The sequence below is a fragment of the Triturus cristatus genome, chromosome 9 (assembly GCF_964204655.1).
Source record: "Triturus cristatus chromosome 9, aTriCri1.1, whole genome shotgun sequence".
Taxonomy (NCBI): domain Eukaryota; kingdom Metazoa; phylum Chordata; class Amphibia; order Caudata; family Salamandridae; genus Triturus; species Triturus cristatus.
Genome location: NC_140592.1, coordinates 62,309,400 through 62,331,370, shown reverse-complemented (window position 1 = coordinate 62,331,370; position 21,971 = coordinate 62,309,400).

Below are 21,971 nucleotides of genomic sequence, written 5' to 3'. Positions count from 1 at the left end.
AGCTCTGGCATGTCTATTTGTTATATTAATTTATTAATTATTAATTATTAATTATTTGTCTTGTGTAAGTGTTTATACTAATCAACTCGTTTGTTTTAACAAGAGAGAATTACACGTGGGAACGCATAAGTGTGCTGTTTAATAATAATGTGCGTGTTTACATGTTTAAAGATTGCTGTGTGCTGTTTATTTTTAAGCACAAAACGCTTTTCGAATTAATGCTTTTCTATGTTGCAAGAGCTAGATAATTACATACACATAAGGGTATTAGTGGGGTTAACACTGTTCAATCACTATGCTGTGGTAACGTTGTTTTTGTTTCTTTTAATTAAGATGGTCTATTGTGGCCTATTGTGGCCTAAGTAAAGATGGCCGACATGTAGAGCCTGGCCTCGAGTAGAAAACTATGACGAGAGAGAGAGCCTTGCTGAATATGGTCCTGAAGTCAGCTGACCACAGTCCTTGCTTTGCCTGGTTAAAACTTTCCGTGAGGACAGCAGCAGTTTTGGGCGATCTCCAAATGAAATGAAACGTCCTTGGCAGCTTTGGGAAACAAAGGAGCTTTAAAGAAAGACTTTGAACTATGATCTCATTGCCGAGGAGATGTGGAAACTACAAGATACAAATGTATTTTTTGGTTCCTGTTCCGTTATGTTTATTTTGTGATTTTTCCTGAGCGGAGATTTTCAAATGTAGCGATGCTACATCCTTTCCTTCTCGCTTTGCTCAGAGGTTCGACGGAAGAAGTCAATACAAATTATATTTTTCCTTTGTTTAATTCACTATAAGAATTGTTAGCCTAGAGAGGGTTTTTGCCACTTGCCATTTGCCTTTTGCCGCGTTCCGAATCTGCGTTGGTGAGGATCGTTGCTGAGAGGACTTCGTCTTGAGAGACTTTACCGAGAGACTGGTCCTGACCCGTTCTGACATTTAGCTAGAATAGGTAACTATGAGAAAAATGATTTATTCTGATTGATTTTCTTTGACTAATTTTAGATAAAGCAATATAATTTTGAATATGGTGTTGGTTATTATTTCTTGTCAATTATTGAGTATTATATTTTGATTATTATTGTATAGATTGTTTAGATTATGTTTAGGGGCAGTCTCAATAACCAGATCTTATCGACCTCGATATAGATGCAGGGTGTTTAGGAGTTTTCCTTCCACAGGTTATTGCTGGTAGAGTATTTGAGCGTATGTTAGTGAAATGGGCCCTAGTGTATGAAGAATGTGTGTGCGTGTAACTGTGAGATTACTCTATCCGTGGAAGTAGGGATATTATATACACCCTGATCTCTATCAATTTCCTGGTAGCAGAGTAGGATGGTTATTGATGATTGTCTTGATCTGATTAGATTACATATTGATTATTGATTATTGATGTTGGTATATGTACTAATACTATATGTTGGAGTCGTCATGTTGAGTTATATGTAGTGCTTCTGGAACTTGGAAGCTGGTAGCAGTTCCATAGTAGGGCAGAGGGAAGTATATGCTGCTCTCGGGAAAGACGGGATTGTTGGTCCTGTATGTATGCAGGAAAATTCACATTGTCTGAGTTCGGAATCAGTGACATTATTGTATGTTACTATTAGAATATATTTCTGGTATATAAGGAGTGTGTATGGTAGTGAAGGTTATCTGTGAAACTCTGGTCTTAAGTCCCAGGGATCCGTAAGGTTTACCGTTAAAGCTTATCGCGGGAGGAGTAATAGGTATTCTCTGAGCTTGTTTGAGGAACTGGGCAGGGGTAAGCTGCTTGGTTAACGTGTGTTATAATTCTGTAGTGGAGCAGATTGTTCGCTGTTCTCGGGAAGCAGGATTCTGTGTGTATGTACTATACTTTCTTGTATGAATGTGCGTGAATTTATATACATTTAATTGATTGTAAGACTCTTTGGATAAGTCCTGGAGGAAACAGTTAAGAGATGTATGAAAGTTTGATGGTTCTTGTGAAATAGATTTCCTTTACTATTCTGTGGTTAGCGAAGCAGACAATGGAGATGTTTATATGTTGTAACTAATAGATTTTGTAGAAATTTTGACACGAAGTCTACTGAAAAGATTTTGTAAAGGAGGGGTAGACGAGTGACAGGAGACAGGAGACAAGTGACTGCAGCGACTGCTGACGTCAGGAAGACCGCGCTCTGATTGGATAGTAGATCAGAATAGTGTTCGCGCTGGGATTGGTGCGTTGGTGTGAGCCACGCAAGGATTGGAAGAGCTATTCTAGTGACGTAGACGCTCCAGGATTGGTGCGTTAGTGTGAGTCGCGCTGTTATTGGTTGAAAAATCGTATTGTATATTTGTAATACGGAAAAGAGTAGAAGTTTTGGTAAAAGCTAAAATGTATTACCAAGAAGAGAAAAAGAAGAAAACATTCTTTGGAAAAATTAAAAAGTGGTTTAACAAGGATAAAGATGTTAAGACGAGAGAGGGTGAATTGTTACGTCCAACGAAAACACCTGCATCCTACATGGCTGCAAGATATGGGTATCATACCTGTATATGGTTGGAGAATTGGGTTAGATATACCAAAGAGGATGGTGTTCTAGCATTTCCAGAACATGGTTCATTTAATCTGGCCGTGTTGAGAAATTTACGGGAAAAGATGTTATGTCTAGACCCGAAACCAAGACCTACACAGTTTGAGGCTTTAGTGGAATGGGAAGAGGAAGTACATGAGCGAGAAAAACAGAGATCTGGAGGACAGTACAGGTACATGTTTGGGAGGAGACATGATCGTGAGACTCATCATGATCGAATGAAAAGGTGGCGAGATGCTAGTATGTCAGAGGGATTATATCCGATGAGAACAGTTGAAGAGGGAGCAGAGAGGGTTCCTGAGTCAGAAATGAGAAGATATGGAGTTAATGAATATGAGGATGAGGTCTTGAATGACATGATTTACAAAAGACCACCTCCATATAGACCAGAACCAGAAGAGAGTACACCAGTTGTTTCTCCGATAAGAGATACAGTTTGTATCATTGAGACAGAAAATGTGACATCTGAATTAAGAAGTGGTAATTCTTTCAGGGAGAGAGAGAATCGAAGTGGTGACGAAAATGCAAGAGAATTAGCCAGAACTACAACAGAGCTGACCGAAAAGATTAGGGAGTTAACGAAGAATCTGGAAGCTGTTACGGTGCCTGTAACCATAGGTCCGGTTATGCCTGTGTTTGACAAGCAGAGAATAGGTGAAAATGGTTTGGTGATTCCATATGTTGGGAATAATTTGATAAGTTCAGTTGGTCCTTCAGGGGATTTAGGAAAAAGGACAGAAAGTAGTGACCTGAGACAATCCAGACATGACACATGTAGTGAAATATTGGATGCTAGTGAAGCTAGTTGTTCAGGGATGCCAATTTTAGAACCGCAAAAGAGAGTGGTTCCAGTGAGAAAAACTACTGCAATAACAGCTGAAGATTTGAATGATTGGATGAAAGTTCTTCAGAAAAAGGATAAAGATTCACAAGCAATTGATGTGGCTAGGTTACGTGTAGAATTAGAAGAGCTTGTTACAGGGACAGTTCCAACAGAAATTCTTAAGAGTCATCATGATGGTGAATTAATGTTCATGTGTAAAAATATTACCTGGAGAGCGAGAAATACACATGACAGGTTAAGAGCAATAGCGAATGAGCAGGGAATTGATATTGATAAAGTGAAAGCTTTGCAAAAAACCTACAGGATGGATTTTACAGAAAAGGATATTGAAAATTTGAATGCAACTGGTAGAACAGGACAGATTAAAGAAATGGTTGCGTTATTGCGAAGATGGGGAGATGTAGAAAAATGGAAGGATAGGTGGTATAAGAAAAGAGAGGAATCTGAAGATAGAACAACTTATTCAGCATTTCCAGTGAGAGAAAAAGAGAAACCAGTGGATAATTATCCTATGAGAGAAATACCTGGAGGAGGATATGTACATGTTCCATGGACCAGACAGGATATTTTATCATTTACGAATGATTTCCCTCGATTGAGAGAAAAGCCCGTCGAGTGGTATAGGCAGGTAGATAGGTTTGTGAAATTGTCAAAAGTGCTGTGGATTGACCTGAATAGTCTGTTTGATATAATTGTTCCAGCAGACTTGTGGACTGAGTGTAAAATAGTTGTGAGTTGGCCTACTGAGGAATATCCAAGAGATCCAAGAACAGGAGCACCAGATCCAGAGGTAATGAGAAAGTATGATCAGGTGATGGTATACCTGAAGAGTAAAGTACCTGCAAAAGAGACAGACTGGGTAAAAATAGATAGAACACAACAGGAAGCAAAAGAATCAGTTCATGCTTTTTACGAAAGGCTGATACTGGCGTTTAAACAATTCAGTGGAGATGAACACCTGGGTGACAAAGATTTGAGTCATTTTGTATACAGATTTGTATATGGCCTGAGACCTGAAATTGGTGAGAGAATTCGTGAACACACAGTGGATTGGCAGAGTAAGAAAATAGATGAGATTCTGAGACATGCGAAATACTTCAGTGATGAAATTGAAGCAAAACAAAGAAAGCTGAAAGAGAAAGCAATGTGGGCACAAGTGAAAGTTGCAGAAAGACAGGAAGCACAGTTGATGGAACAGGCAAATAATCCAGGAAATAATGCAGGGAATAGACCTAGATATGCAGGGAAAGGAAAGGGGAATCTTGAGGAAGCAAAAAAGAAGTTTCCTTGTCACAACTGTGGCCAACTGGGACATTGGAGATCTGAGTGTACCAATCCACCATTAGTGAATAATGAGGGAAATTCCTTGAATCAACAGGTGCAGAACGAGGGGAAAAATCAACAGCAGCAACAGCAGAAAGTTGTGAGACAGCAGAGTCAAGAGCCAAAACCGCCCTTGCCGCAGAATAGAGGAGCACAAAAGTATAATCAGGATTCAGGATTCTACAATGATGAGCAGGTAAACAAACCAAGGCGTTCTAATCAGGTACAACAGTACTTGTTAAAGAATGAAGGGAGTGAATCTGAGGGTGATTATTGACGGTGCCGAAGAGAGGAGGAAGAGTGCATACTTGGTGCAACTCTAGAAATAGACCAGGCAGGACCATTTGTAGATGGGAAAATAAATGAAGAGAGTGTTACTTTTTTGGTAGACACAGGTGCGACGAGATCAACTGTCAGGTCAACAGATGTTAGAAATCTTCCTCTCTCGGATGAAGCAATCCAAGTAGTTGGTGTAGCCAATACACAAATCAGAACACGTCTTACGGAACCAGTAAGAGTACAGATAGGGAAATTTTCAGACATGCACAGATTTATTGTCTGTGACACGAGTCCAGTGAACCTGTTAGGTAGGGACCTGTTGTGCAAGATGAACTGCACAATTTTCTGTACACCGGATGGAATAGCTTTTGAAACACCAGATGAGGATGTTTTGTACCGAGTGACTCTAGAAAATAGGGAAAGTGAGTTAATTGGTGCATTTGCTGTGTTTGATCCAGAGGATTTGCCTCGAGAGCTGAGGGACACAGTGAAAAGGACAGTTTGGGATTTTACTGGAGAGGATGTGGGATTGATGAATAATGTAGATCCAGTGAAAATTGCAGTGAAAGAGGGAATTACATATCCTAACATTCCTCAGTACAAAATGACACCAGAAATAATTGAAGGAATAACTCCTATAATTGAGAAAATGATTCAGCAGGGAGTCCTGAGAGAACTACTGAGTAGTCCGTGTAATTCACCGATAATGGGGCTAAAGAAGCCTAATGGGAAATTTAGGATCGTACAGGATCTGAGAAAAGTTAATCAAATTGTGGTGGCATGTTGTCCTATTGTGCCAAATCCATCAGTGATCCTGTATCAGATTCAGTGTCATGCGTTCTTTTCAATTCCATTGCATCATGACAGCCAGCCGATTTTTGCATTTAGGTTTGGCCAGCGTATTTTAGCATGGTGTCGAATCCCACAGGGGTATACAGAGAGTCCTTCGATATTCAATCAGTTGTTGAAAAAATCGTTGGAGAGTTTGATCATGCCTGAAAACTCAGTACTAGTACAATATATTGATGACCTACTTGTGGCATCAAAGACACGTGAAGCTTGTGAAGTAGATACCATAGCTTTACTGAATCATCTGGCAGATGGAGGGTTAAAGGTATCTCCAGCCAAATTGCAATTTTGCAAGAAAGAGGTGCATTATCTTGGACACAATATTGAAAAAGGTCTGAGAAAAGTGACTGATGACAGAATCAGAATCATCAGGGAAATGAAAGCTCCAAAGACCCAGAGGGAAGTGAGAATGTTCCTGGGTATGGTGGGTTATTGTCGTCAGTGGATAATTAATTTTTCGCTGATAGCAAAGCCACTGATTAAACTGACAAAAAGTGAGATGACAGACCCATTGGAACTAGATGGAGAACAAATGGCAGCATTTGAAGAGCTCAAAAATAGAATGTGTGAGGCTCCAGCTTTGGGTATGCCTGACTACGAGAAGGAGTTTGAATTGTACTGCAGTGAGAGAAATGGATGTGCACTTTCAGTGTTAATTCAGAAGCATGGATTACTGAGAAGGCCTATTGCGTACTTTTCATCGACACTTGACCCTGTAGCTGTAGGTTTGCCAGGTTGTTTGAAATCTGTGGCTGCAACATGCAGAAGTCTGGAACAGAGTGAGGGAATCATAATGGGATATCCTGTAAGGGTATTCGTACCTCACAATGTGGCAATTCTTTTGACAAGAAGCAGAACTCAGTACATGTCACATAGTCGGCTGACTAAATATGAGAAAGTGATTCTAGGAGCATCGAATGTGACTCTTGAGAGATGTGTAAATGTGAATCCAGCGACACTTTTGCCGGATATTGAAAATGTGGGTGTGAAGACAGAAGATGATCATGATTGTTTGGATGTGCTTGATTATTGTACAAAACCGAGACCAGACATAAGGGATCTTCCCTTGCATGAGAGTGATCATGTGTTGTTTGTGGATGGTTCATGCCTGAGAAATGATGATGGTGTGTTATGTGCAGCATATGCGGTGTGCAAAGTTTCAGAGGTTATGGAAGCATCACCATTGAAAGGAGTGAAATCTGCACAAGTTGCTGAATTGGTGGTATTGACAAGAGCTTGTGAAATTGGGAAAGATTTGAGGACGACTGTGTTGACTGATAGTCAGTATGGATTTGGAGTTGTGCATGACTTTGGCCAGCTTTGGCTACAAAGAGGTTTCTTGACATCGAGTGGAACTCCAATAAAGAATGCTGAAGTGATTGGGAAATTACTTGAGGCGATACAGCTGCCTAAGGAGTTAGCAGTTGTAAAGTGTGCTGCCCATGGACCAGGAGAGGATTTTATAACGGTTGGAAACCGTTATGCAAATGACATTGCTCAATACTGTGCGAAAAACAACCAGTCCATTAATCGGGAATGAGAAGGTGAAATGTCTTTTTGTTCTGTGATGTTTACTAATGTCTTAGAGACATGGGATGAAGTGAAACAGTTGCAGGATGAGGCAGGAGAGGAAGAGAAAAAAGATTGGATTAAGGCAGGATGTGCTCCAAGAGAAACAGACCATGTTTGGGTCTATAGGGATGGCAGACCAGTAATGCCAAACTCCATTTTGTCGTCAATGGCAAGAATGTATCATGGCCAGGGACATTTGGGGAGGGATGCGATGATCAGGTCTTTTAAACAGACTTGGTACAATGCAAAGTTCAGGACAATTGCAGAGAGCATCTGTCAAAGGTGTTTGATTTGTCAGCAATTTAACACTGGGAAAAAGACAGTGGTGAGTCTGGGAACAATAGGCAGAGAAGGAGGTCCTTTTACAAGAATGCAGATTGATTTCATTGAAATGCCCCAAGTGAACAGACTGAGGTATGTTCTAGTGGTAGTTTGTTTGTTTTCAAGATGGGTTGAGGCTTATCCGACTAGGAGAAATGATGGAGTAACAGTGGCAAAGTTACTGTTAAGGGAGTTGATTCCTAGGTACGGGTTTCCAGTAACGATTGAGTCTGATAGAGGTGGACATTTCTATAATGAACTCATGAGTTTGATTTGTGAAGCATTAAGCATACAGCAGAAGCTACATTGTGCATACAGACCAGAGGCTTCTGGTGTGGTTGAGCAGATAAACGGCACAATCAAGAACAGGATTGGTAAAATGTGTTTAGCCACTGGAATGAAATGGCCCGACGTCTTGCCTCTAGTGCTAATGACTATTAGATCTACTCCAGATAGAACTACTGGTTTAAGTCCGCACGAAATAATCATGGGACGTGCAATGCGCCATGCATTTGTACCTGTCAATAAGTTGATGACAATAACTGATGACATGATTTTGGATTACTGTAAAGGCCTGGCTGACGCAGTTCATTCTGTGTTTCACCAGGTTGGAGAAGAAGCTACTACACTTGAGAAGAAGCAAGCTCATGATCTGAGTCCAGGAGACTGGGTGAGGATTAAGGTGCACAGAAGAAGAAATTGCTTAGTTCCAAGGTGGGGAAGGCCGAGACAAGTCATTCTAACTACGACAACTGCAGTGAAGTGTGCTGGTGTGAAAAACTGGATACATGCAAGTCATACTCTGAGAGTTCCAAACCCAAAAGAGGGAACTGGTAAAGAGTACTTTGAAGAATCGGATTCCAGTGATGATGAAGACCCAGAACCAGTGAGAAAAAATCAAGGTTCAGGAGAAGAAGCCTTTTCTTCAAGTTCAAGAGAACCATTGGGAGTCTCAGAAAAGAGATCAGATTCTGTAAGAGAGCCTGAAATTTCGAAAAGCAGTGAAGAAAAAAAGAAAGAAAAGAGCAATTCCACAGAGATTACTCCTGAATCAGAAGAGGAGGAGACTGAAGAACCACTTGAGATTATACCTGAAGAAGCAGGGTCAGAAGAAGATAGAGAGGGACAGATTGCGGAAGAACCCCGAGGAGGTGTAGGGAATATTCTTGACAAGCTAGGTGAAGGGACAAGTAGACAGCAAGAAGATTGCGTGTCGGAGACCCGAGGAGGGACAGGAATAGGGAAGTCTCAAACAGTGGTGAAAGAAACTGTGGAGAAAAAGAAAACTGCTAGAAAACGAAAACAGAAGGCACTTGAAACAGAATTGGATGAGAGTGAGAATGAACAAACAGAGGGTCGAGTTCTGAGAAAGAGAACTTGGATTGAAGACAGAAATAATAAAGAAATTGGGCCGAAAAAGGTGATAAGAGGAGATCGTTGGCCTAACAACAGAGTAAAGAGATTGAGATACAGAGTAATAAGAGCAAATACATCAAAAGCTGAACAAGTGAATGAAGTATCGAGTCAAAATGAAGTAAAAAGAAAGGAGCAAGAAGAATCAAGAGAACCTGAGGAAATAAAAAGAATAAGAAGACCCAACCAAAAGTACAGATCACCGGAATGGTCTTATGTGGCACTGTCTGAAGAAGGAGAAGAAGAAACAGTGACTCGAGATAAACCGGAGGGGATCTTGAGAAAAGTGGTTGAGGAAAAAGAAGGAATCTTAAAAGTTATCCTGACTGACATTGGAGAAGAGTCAGATGATGCACAGGATGTTGTTGATGATCTGATACAATTTGATGTTACTGAAGAAGAAGGAGTGAAAACTGATGAATATCCAAATTGAGTGAACTGAGAAATCACTTGGAGAAAAAGTGAAAGGAGAAAGTCTGAAATTCAGTTGTCTGAAGTAATCCAAAGTTGAGAAATACAGTAGTGGAGTAAAAGAGGCTAAGTCAAAAGACAAGGTCAAAGTAGTAAAATGGCTAACATAGAGGATAATCAAAGTAGATGTGCCTTCTTTAAAAGATGGTGTAGAATGTGCTGCTGCTGTACTGGATTATTAATGCTACTATGGGGAGTGTTAGTTTTATTAGTTACTTTTAAAGTTACATTTGAGATGCATACAGAAAATATGACAAATATAGAGAAGAATTTGCAAAAAGTAGTTCCGACTAGAATTAGTAATACTTACATACACAAAGATAGGTCAATTAATAATTTTTCTAGTAATGTTTTTTCGAAGTTGTTATACGAATATGTGAAAACAATGGAAGTTAGGGATTGCTACGTTTGTATGCAATTACCTGCATCCGTTTCAGAGGGTGTTACTTATCATCATTTGCCAGCTACATATGGTATTTCATGTAGTATATTAAGTAGTGTTTTCTATTTGTTAGGGAAAATAGATTATATGATGTCTAACAGAGATAGTATTTTTGGGCATTTGCCAATGAACAAAGAGCTGAATCCAGCTAAAGAAGCTAACACTTTTGGTGAAATTTTTATTGAAGAGAAAGGATTAACATTAGATTACATTTTTAAGAATAATTTAACTTGCAGTCTGAAAGAAGAAGAAAAAGTTTTCCTGGATATGGTAGAGGAAAGGAGATTGAACATGCATGAGAAAGCAGGGAAATATAAAGTAAGTGAGACAATTTGGGACATTGAGATGGGAAAAGAATTGAGAAATGGGGCTAGTCCAACTTTAGCTCTAGATGCACCACAGAAGGGTAAGCTATGCATTACAAGGAGGAAATCCCAGTATGATACATATTTTGTTGGGACTAGTGAGTGCCATGATACATACTTCATTGCAACAGGTTGGGGTTTCAGAGGTGGAGAAGATACAGTTTTCCCAGGAGTGTATTATGTTTGTGGGAATAAGGCTTATTACAAGTTGCCTGACCATTGGTATGGCACGTGTTATGTGGGCCTGGTCTTTCCAAAGATTTTTCATATAGATAAAATAAGAGATGTAGAACATATTAATTTACTAATGCGTTTCAAGAGAGAAACCTGGTCTGAAATAGTGGGTGATATTTTTGGGGTTTTAATTCCAGCAGTGGGAATTTCTTTAAATGCTTATGGAATTCGGAAACTGTCAACAGTGGTGGATCGCTTATCGACAAGTACCGCTGGAGGGTTTCTTTTAGTGAATACGGAATTAAGTGCCGTACGTGCAATGTCAATGCAAAATCGACTTGCCCTTGATATTCTATTGGCCAAGGAGGGTGGAGTTTGTGGAATGCTGAAAGTTCAACATTGTTGCACTTACATTCCAGACGAAAGCAAAGACCTGAAGGTCTATATCAAAAATATTACTGATTTGCATGAAGAATTAGTACCATTTGAAGCTGAGAGTTTATGGACTAAAATAGCTAATAAGGTGATAGCTGTTAAAGATTTTATTGCAAAGATAGGTAGTACTATTATAGGTAGAATATTGTTTCCTTTAACTTGTATAATTGTTGCTTTATTGATACTGAGATTAGTGTGTGTGTGTTGTAAAAACAGAAGAGGGAAGAAGAAATTAAATAAAGAGAAGAAAAACAAAAGGTTGAAAAGAGAACCACAAGAAATTGAATTAGAAGAATTGAGGGAGAGTGTTTATTTAGAAACAAAGAGGGATGATGAAAGAGTGACTGGTGTGTAGTGTTGTGTAAGGAGAAAAAGACATTTCCGATTTCTCCTAAAATGGGACTAAATTTTTCACTAATTTTTTTTTTTTTGGGTTTATTTGGTGATAAAATCACCAAAGGGGGGATTGCTAGAGCAGAGTTTTCAGTTTGAAAATTAACTGGGTTTTGAAGCTCTGGCATGTCTATTTGTTATATTAATTTATTAATTATTAATTATTAATTATTTGTCTTGTGTAAGTGTTTATACTAATCAACTCGTTTGTTTTAACAAGAGAGAATTACACGTGGGAACGCATAAGTGTGCTGTTTAATAATAATGTGCGTGTTTACATGTTTAAAGATTGCTGTGTGCTGTTCATTTTTAAGCACAAAACGCTTTTCGAATTAATGCTTTTCTATGTTGCAAGAGCTAGATAATTACATACACATAAGAGTATTAGTGGGGTTAACACTGTTCAATCACTATGCTGTGGTAACGTTGTTTTTGTTTCTTTTAATTAAGATGGTCTATTGTGGCCTATTGTGGCCTAAGTAAAGATGGCCGACATGTAGAGCCTGGCCTCGAGTAGAAAACTATGACGAGAGAGAGAGCCTTGCTGAATATAGTCCTGAAGTCAGCTGACCACAGTCCTTGCTTTGCCTGGTTAAAACTTTCCGTGAGGACAGCAGCAGTTTTGGGCGATCTCCAAATGAAATGAAACGTCCTTGGCAGCTTTGGGAAACAAAGGAGCTTTAAAGAAAGAATCTGAACTATGATCTCATTGCCGAGGAGATGTGGAAACTACAAGATACAAATGTATTTTTTGGTTCCTGTTCCGTTATGTTTATTTTGTGATTTTTCCTGAGCGGAGATTTTCAAATGTAGCGATGCTACATCCTTTCCTTCTCGCTTTGCTCAGAGGTTCGACGGAAGAAGTCAATACAAATTATATTTTTCCTTTGTTTAATTCACTATAAGAATTGTTAGCCTTGAGAGGGTTTTTGCCACTTGCCATTTGCCTTTTGCCGCGTTCCGAATCTGCGTTGGTGAGGATCGTTGCTGAGAGGACTTCGTCTTGAGAGACTTTACCGAGAGACTGGTCCTGACCCGTTCTGACATTTAGCTAGAATAGGTAACTATGAGAAAAATGATTTATTCTGATTGATTTTCTTTGACTAATTTTAGATAAAGCAATATAATTTTGAATATGGTGTTGGTTATTATTTCTTGTCAATTATTGAGTATTATATTTTGATTATTATTGTATAGATTGTTTAGATTATGTTTAGGGGCAGTCTCAATAACCAGATCTTATCGACCTCGATATAGATGCAGGGTGTTTAGGAGTTTTCCTTCCACAGGTTATTGCTGGTAGAGTATTTGAGCGTATGTTAGTGAAATGGGCCCTAGTGTATGAAGAATGTGTGTGCGTGTAACTGTGAGATTACTCTATCCGTGGAAGTAGGGATATTATATACACCCTGATCTCTATCACTATCTAGAGTGGCACCAACCTTGAGGTGCCCGCGGGCACAGGGCTGGGTAAAGGGCATTTGTTTTCTTTGGTTGACAGATGATGCCTCTGCTGTCTGGGAGCTCAGGCTGAAGTTGGCGAACAGCATCACTCCCAGACTCCTCACCTCTCTCTTTGGACCTTGCCAGGGAATATGGGGTCAGCAAAACAGTGTTAGAACTCTTAAATAGCCCAATTCCAAGAGCAGCAAGTCCAGTCCGGGTTTTGTTGTTTGCATTCTGGTACTTTGTCATCCCATTCTAGAGTCAGGTGCAGAATGCAAAGAAAAGACCTGGACTGGATCAGCTGCTCATGCATGGAGCAGGCTCACTCTCGGCCAGCCTCACTGCCCTCCTGACTCTAAAGTACCATCGCACTTCTGAAGCCCATTTTCGGCCCCAGACCCTACACCTTGTTAAGGATGTTTTTATATTTTTGAAGGTCATTAACAATGTGCAAACTACATTTTCACACTTGATTACACATGTACATGCTGATATAGTACTGATGCCTTTGCAACAAATTCTTTAATGATGTGTAGAAGTGCTTTTTCCTGATACTTGTTAACTAGGCCTCAATTTAGTATAAACATCATCTTTTCTGTCACCCCTGTCACTCATGCTTCCCCTCCTGCCCATCTCTCTCTTTGTAAATCCTGAGCTCAGAGTGAAGCTGAGATGTAGTTGTTTATTTACATTGTCGGTGTGTAGTCTGCTCTTGATGAACTTTCCCGTCTCAACCACAACCTGCAAAAACTGTAATCCCAAGGTCCTTCGCTGGTTGACTGTGTCCTATTTATTCATACAACAGGCTATTGTTAATGCATCTAGTTTGTTCTAGCATCTCCAGATGACATCAGCCAAGAGGGGTTAGGATCATTATTCATGTACAGGGATAGTGCTTGGGTGTACAAACGATATGATGTTTATTTCATGTGTTCTGATTTGCTGATGAAATGATTCATTTGCTCACACCACAGTTAATTTGCACTTCTGTTAATTTAATATGTGAAAATAATCTCTAAAAACCCAAAATTTGGGGGGTGACCCAGAAGACTTTCCTGTTCTACTAGGGATGCTGCCTGTTACACTGTTGATTTTGCTGCCCACTTGGAAGTTAGAATAATTTCTGATTTTGCATTCCTTTGTGCCATCTTTTCATCTAGAGCCTTCATGGCATGGACTCTGTATCACCTTGTTTTTAAATACTGTAATGAAACCCTTTGACTTGTCTAACGATCTAGGTTTCATTTATTGAGTGATCCCATCTACTCAAGCTAATATATGTTATGATTTTTGATGCATTGGGGTGTGCCTTAGTATGCAGACATATTGCCTCAAGAACCTGAGGTTTATCACCCACTCTGATCCCTTCAATAGGGGCATGTTGATTGAGCCAGAAATGTGAGGTGTCTAAACGTTTTGGTGTACACCGCATCCACGACCTCACCCTCTTTAGTTGATGCTTGGACAGTAAAATGGCTCCACTCCACTTGCTTTGCAAGCACCTCACGGCGCCCATCTGTGGTGCTGATGAAGAGGATTCTTGGCTTCGGTACCTGCCCCCTCCAGGGGATTACCACTGTAATAATCCCTGTAACAAGCTCCTTCTATTTACAGGTTTTCTCCGAGATCATGTACCAAGGAGCCTTTTCAGAGGATCTGTGCCATGGAGGCAGGGTCTTGCCTCACCACCGCACTCCTGAGAGATCAGGCTCGTCTCCGCGGATTTCAACCTTCTAAAAGGATGGAGAGATCTTAGGACGGTCAAGTAATGCGCTTTGTAAGAGAAGAGCTAACTGCTCTGGACAGGCCCATCTTCCGATGAGTAAATAAATAATGAGCTTGAGTAAATCAGGTTAGATCCACTCAGACGAATATTAAGTGGCAGAACTAACTGGTAGTGATAGAAAGGCACTCCCGCCCGCCTGTGCTTACGTCCTAGAGGAGTGCGCGCCATAAACAACTAGCGCCTCACCTGGGATCATGCAGGGAAAGCTCTGTTCATCACTCTGGAGTCAGGTGCAAGTGCAGTGGTGAGGGTTTTTAAACAAGATATTAAAAACACCTATGGCAGGCATGATGCACCAGAGCCTCACCTATCTCCAAGGCAGGAAGTGAGGTGGCAGGGGGCGGAGCTCCAGCAGTGATTTAATGGGAAGAACCTCACAACCCTCCTAGAGTTAGCACACAGCTGAAGTAGTCTCTGGGAGTTTCTATTCCAGCTGATTAAAGGTCCGGTAGTGGGAACTATTACGAAAATTTTTCAAAATAATGTTTTTCTTGTTGCCTATTTATTGCAGGTAGCACAATAACTGAGCTCTCCAAGGGGATAAAGAGCATCTAACTTGGTGGATATTCCTTTTGCTGTTCTTATTTTAAATTGTATTTTAATCTTTAATCTATTCTTATTTTAAATTGCATTTAAATTGAATTTTAATGTTTACATTTATGAGGTTTTGAACTGCACCCATCTCCCCTCTGAGTGAGCACTGCCTTCTGGAAACGGAAATAAAAGTTAACTAAAACATAGGCAGTTGTGAGAAAGAATAAATGTTGACATGTGAAAGGGATCTGATAATTAGGGCGCAGATATATTGCAGAGCGTGGTTTCATTAGATAACAGTGCCAAAGAGCCATGAATTATGTTCACTCGGGGCTGGCTGCAGTAATTAATATCTTAAATCTTGTGCAACGTCATTGGATTGCAAACCCTGCACCAGGCTTTGCATGTATTTCTTTTAGGACACTTGGACTGAGCAGCAGTTAGCCTCAGTGGCTCGATTACTGGGTGTAATGTTGGTGTGACACAGATTTGACTGGCACAGGGCAGTCCCCTAATGATCCGCCTTTTATTAAGTCCTTTAAATAAAGTGGTTGAAAAAATATATATTTTCAAACTAACAGTTGTCTAGCCACTAGCTGTCTGACACTGACTTTTCGTTTGGTTTTGCTTCCTCTTAACCAGTCCTCTCTCTATGTTTAACTCTTCCCACAGGTTAAGATCTCAAAACTACTTTTTTTTTTATTTAGCCCACTTGTCACTTGTAATTATGAACCTATTCATTCGGACTCAGTTTACCAATCTTAAAAGATTACCGCCTGAACCTTACTGGTTGATCCAATCCTGGGACCTAATGTTTACACCTATACTTGTGCAGGGTATGTTCAACCCGCTGAGCTGTACTCCCAGCTTGTGAGGTTGAAGGGATGATAGGTTAGAACTTACACTTTTTATAGTTTCAGATCCGGGTTGAATTGGTAACTAAGATGAAAATAAAACATGCAAAAGTGTTTTTAAAGCGGGTAGGTAGGGGAACAGAACCGACACACGAGGAAAGGTGGAGGGAACCGCAAACCAACATGTATGGTGATGGGGGGAGGGTAAAAGCAAAAGCAACACGTGGGATGGTGGGTAGAGAACGGTGAAGCAACATGAGGCAAAGTGGGTGGGGAATGGCAGAGCAACATGGGGACAATTAAGAGACAAATTAACACAGGCAAGAGCAAGCGGGAGGGGGCTGGGAAAAGCAGTCAGGAGACAGAGCAACACAGAGTGCAAGAGAGGTGTCTCAAAAAGGGATGTACTCTCTTGGAGGGCTTAACAAAACAAGCATTTACAATGCAATGGTCTCTGCATTGGTAAAGTTAGAGCTATTGGCATTGCTCATGACATTATTTTTGTTTATGTTTTTGTTTTTAAAACATTTAAAGAAACGGCATTGTTATTTACAATGTCAATAGCTTAATCACTCTCAAATGCGAGACCTATTGCATTTACACCCACACACAGAGCCACCTACACACACACTGATTAAGCTATTGACATTGTAAATAACAATGCCGTTTCTTTAAATGTTTTAAAAACAAAAACATAAACAAAAATGTCAAGAGCAATGCCAATAGCTGTAACTTTAACAATGCCGAGACCGTTGCATTGTAAATGCTTGTTATTGTGGATTTCAGTGAAATTACCATGTTTGTTAGCTCTCTGGGTCGGTAATGGGGGGGGGGGGCACTTTTCTTTTGGTTCCCTAATGGGGGGGGGGGCTTTTCTTTTGGTTCCCTGGCCTATTTTTTGTCCCAGTCTGAACCTGACAGATGTTTGGATGGAGGAGAAAGGGGAGCTGTTCCAGGGAGGTTCAACCTCACGTGCTTGGTGACCTCAGAGCTGTGGAGGAGAATTTTAATTTTCTGGCTACTCCTTAGACCTAAAACCTATATACATCACACACTAGTTCAGAGACTCTGCTCACTAACACCCAACCGCGGAGAAAATCCAACAAACACCAATCTACACTCACTCAGAAGGGGCAGGGCTGGTCTCAATACATCCTCGTGTAACGAGCCTCAGCAGTAGTTTTTCGAAGTTCTATATTCACTTCTTACTTTGGTGGTGTAAAAATGCAATATAAAGGAGAGAAGTCCTCTCTGGGCGAAAGTAAAGGAGGGAAGTGAGACTTACGCAGAGGTTGGGGTAATGAGAATAAGACCGAAGGAGGACAGGCCCGGGAGAGTGGAATAGAAGGTGAAACATGGGAAATAAAGTAGGAGAGAAAAAAGGGGGCCTTAGAAATTAGGACATACAATAGCGCGAGTGAGAAGATGGGAGCTGCTGTGACAAGGGGATAGAAAAAGAGAGGGTTACAGGCGGACAGAAAGGGAAAGGAGAATGCCTATGGAAGGGAGACAGCGTGGCGCTGCAAACAGCGTGAAGAGGAGAGCGATAGAAGCAAGGGCGGCGTACAGCAGGATAGGGGAGGGTCAGAGGGGATCACGAAAAGGGAGAGAGGCGCTCGAGAGGCAAACACAAGCAGAAGGGAAGGGCTGAGAGGAGGGGCAGAGCGGTCCAGGAGGGGGCGTGTAACCAACCCAGAGGAAGCGAAAATGGCAGCAAAGTGAAACATGGGAAATAAAGTAGGAGAGAAAAAAGGGGCCTTAGAAATTAGGACATACAATAGCGCGAGTGAGAAGATGGGAGCTGCTGTGACAAGGGGATAGAAAAAGAGAGGGTTACAGGCGGACAGAAAGGGAAAGGAGAATGCCTATGGAAGGGAGACAGCGTGGCGCTGCAAACAGCGTGAAGAGGAGAGCGATAGAAGCAAGGGCGGCGTACAGCAGGATAGGGGAGGGTCAGAGGGGATCACGAAAAGGGAGAGAGGCGCTCGAGAGGCAAACACAAGCAGAAGGGGAGGGCTGAGAGGAGGGACAGAGCGGACCAGGAGGGGGCATGTAACCAACCCGGAGGAAGCGAAAATGGCAGCAAAATTACAATAAGCGTTCTCAATTGTTTGAAGAGAAGTAAATTGCTATTGCATGAATGCAGGACGAATAGTAACAAATCACTTTTTTTTTTAACGAAATCTATAAAAGTAGCAGATCGAACAAGCCGAGGGCACCGGAAGACACCACCGCCTTTCTCCGAGGCAGAGCAGAAATGCCTCGGAGAAACGCAGCGTCCTTTTCGGATTCGGGGGCGTGTTTTGCTGTTGTCTCCTCCCTTAGCCTTCTCGCAAAAAACACGCCCCCCGATCCGAAAAGGACGGGGCCTAATAGGAATGACTGACCTCTTCTCCAATGGCTGGCCAGCATTCAAGAGGCCAGCCAATGGAGAACAGGGGAGAAGAGGGGCGGGTTCAAGCCCCTCTTCTCCAAGTCATTAAATCTCGGAGCGAGACTGCGCAAGCGCAGCCTTCGCAGCCGAGACCTAAAAAGGAATAATTAGTGCTTGGAAAACAAGCAATGGAAGCAGAGAAGCCAGCCAATCAACGAGGGTATAGAAGCAGTGATGCCAGCCAATCAAAGAGGGGATAGAAGCAGAGATGCCAGCCAATCAAAGTGATGCAAAGAGATTGTGCTCGGTGGGAAAGACAAGCACAAGATCGACAAGCTGGAGCGAATTAGAGTGACAAAGAAAACCAGCCAATGGTAGACAAAGGGTGGGCTCTAAGTCCCTGTGTGCTCATGGTAAACCACAATATGCCTTGCAACAGATAGCACAAGCACTACATAGTAGTCTTGACCTAAAAATGGGGGTCCAATCAAAAGGACTGCGATAGACTTGATTTTAACATGGACGCACTCTGTCTTGTAGCACATGTTGGGAGTTAATAAGAGTTTCATGGGCGCACATGTGGTGCCGAACAGTTCCGCACACACAGGCTTTTCTGATGGGAATTAAGGTGATGCGAAGAATTCCACTGCTTTGTATCATGCAAACGAATGCACAAAACCTTATCAAATAACTGCCATATTCCTACGACATGTGCATACTGCATGAAGAAAAACCTAAGGGACTAATTTATGGTTTGGTATTATGTAGAATAAAGTAACATCATCAATTGCATTTTAATGGCATTATCGCTCACATCGGAGTTGTGCACCTGTACAATGAATGAGGCCCTGCTCTACTCCCCTTGTTATGTATGGCTCTGGTAGAGAGCCACTATCGTTTATATCAGTTTATGACGTAGCATCGGTTGATAACAAAACTGGTTACCCACTGCTGTGATGTCATAGAGGCCATCGAGGCCAGGCTGACAGGGCTCTCTGAGAGCCTGTGAGTGAACTCTGCTTGTCTGCTTTGAGTGGAAGCAGAAGCGTGGCTGCAGGAGGGGGAAGGAAGGCAGAGAAGGTGGTGTGGTTGGTTAAAGGTCGACAACTCTGGTATTTTTTAACACCTGGGTCAAGGAGGAGAGGCAAGGTCTCCCCCATACTTCTCAGCCCTTGTGTAGGAGTTTAAAGAAGGGGGAGATGATTTGGAGGGGCATACCTAATGTAAAATTATAGATGGGTAAAAAGTGAATTATGGGGATGCTTTTCAACTGAGGGTTCTGAGTGACATCATAGACAACTCTTGTTGTCTATTTGACATCACTCAGAACCCCTCCATGAAAATCACCTGCGTAATTCACTGTTGCCAATCTACAATTCTATATCTGATGTACAGATGGAGAGTAGAATAAATATTTCAGTCAACATTTGTAAAACAAACAGCACCAGCAGTGCCATTGTCGTAATCAGATTCTGAGCCAGAGCAATAGAGAGAAAGGAGGAAGAGAAAACCAGAAAGACGCCAACAAAGAGAAAAATAGAGATAAAAAAATATATCCAGCAATAGTGAGATAAAGAGAGAGGAAGTGCAGGGTGATGAGAGAAATGGGCAAGAGGTGCAAGAATGACCAGGCAGAGTTCGTATTCAGTTACGCATGTGCTGGGCTTCCACAAAACTTTGGGCCCATGAAGTTTTTTACAAATCAAGCACTCGTTTGGGAGACAATTTAAATGCCCAAGGCGGGGAACAGGAGGAGGGGCTTGTGGCGAAGACTTCAGGCTTCCGAGGGAGTGATGGAAGAGGTGGTGGAATGCTTCAGTGGGAAGGCAGGCTTCTAGGAACTGTACTTGTAATATCACTGAAGACTGGGAATCTTGTGTGGAAGATTCTTTAGTCAGTTCCAGCCCAGCCCTCTTTCCTTACTCTCCCTCGTCCCAGCATCTGAATGCAGATCAAGAGAGCCTGATGGGGGCTGGGAAGCAGGGAACCAGCAGAGAAACCATCATCCTAAGGCTGTAGCCTGAACTGTACCCATTCATGCTTCAACGCTAAGTAGGGTGACCAGAATTTTAAAGCCAAAAATGGGGACATTTCACAAAAATAGGCAAAGGACTAAAATTTTACTTCAAGCGATGAGAGCGCCCGTAAGCAGAGAATTACAGAACAGGCAGTAAGATCCAATTTTTAAACCCAGTAGCTTGCCTGTTAATTAAATAGCTTTCTTGAAACAGCTGCTAACTATCCCTGCTTTGTAAAACATAAAAAAACGCTCCCACCGTTTTCAGTCGACCCTCTCTAAAAACCGGGACATGAGCTATATTTCTTGAAATCTGCTGGGACAGCTGGCGAAAAACTGGGACCATCCTGGCAAAACGGGGAGGCCTGGTCACCCTAATGCTTCGGTCCCTGGGATGCTTCAAGGAGGCTTCAAGTTTAGGCAAAAAACAGGATCCTTTCCCAGTCCTCCGAAGCTAACAATCACCAACAAAGGGCAATGTAGAAAGTTGTTTTATTTGATGATGTCAGCTTGAGGGTTGGGATGTATTGTGAGATCATTCACCAGATGGTTCTCTAAGGTTAGTTCTCTGCTCCAGGTCTGCTGTAACAACTGCAGTTGCTGCAAGAATGTGTCCCTCTCTGATCACACAGATAAGATGGTTGAGTAAGAAGAGAATTGGGTCAACTCAGCAGCATCCTTTACCCTTCGTGGCATTCCGTAGAGGAGGATACATCATACCGCCCCCCCCAAACACCCTTTGGTATATTTAATGTTTTTAACGTTTTTTTTTGTCTTATATAGCACGCAAATGCCCTGAAGCATCTTGGTGCTAGAGTCAGCCAAAAACACAAGCACTGAGCCAGGAATTTATATAAGAGGGTAGAGAAAACTGCCAAGTCTTCAGATTTTTCCTGAAACTAAGCAAATTAGCTTGACCTCTAAGATGTGCTGGAAGGTTGTTCCAGAGGTGGCATTTTATGTAGACAAAACTTCAGCCATTTTCTTGATTTTAGGAACATTAATGGTTTTGGAAGTGACCGAGTGCAGAGTACTTCTGGGAATAATATTGACAAAATAGCCCTGCACTCTTGCAATAATAATTAAATTAACATCCAAATCATGTTTTGCAGTACACAAACAATTCTCACTACATAGTCAAATTTCCCAAATGAAAGTAGTTGATCCAATCTTGTGATTGTTAAAAGTTATTCTTTATTCAGATTCTTTAAAATAGTTCAGAACAGCCACAGCCAACGCGTTTCGTCCGCAATCGGACTTCTTCAGGGCTTAAGATTTGTAAAGAAGATTAATTCATTTAGGTTTGTATCAGTACACAAAACTCAAATCGATTTGAAATTTGTTTTTCAGTTTTGAAATTTCAGTCACGTCAATGATTCACAAAAGAACCAAAAGGTGTGGTCAGCGAAAAGTGGCGCCTGTCCTTATTTTAATCGTCTGGTTCGGCAAGGTTTCACCTTCTGGGAATAAACCAGGAAAAATTCCTCTTTAGATGGTCAGGACCTCTGCCATGCAGAGCCTTGTGTGCCA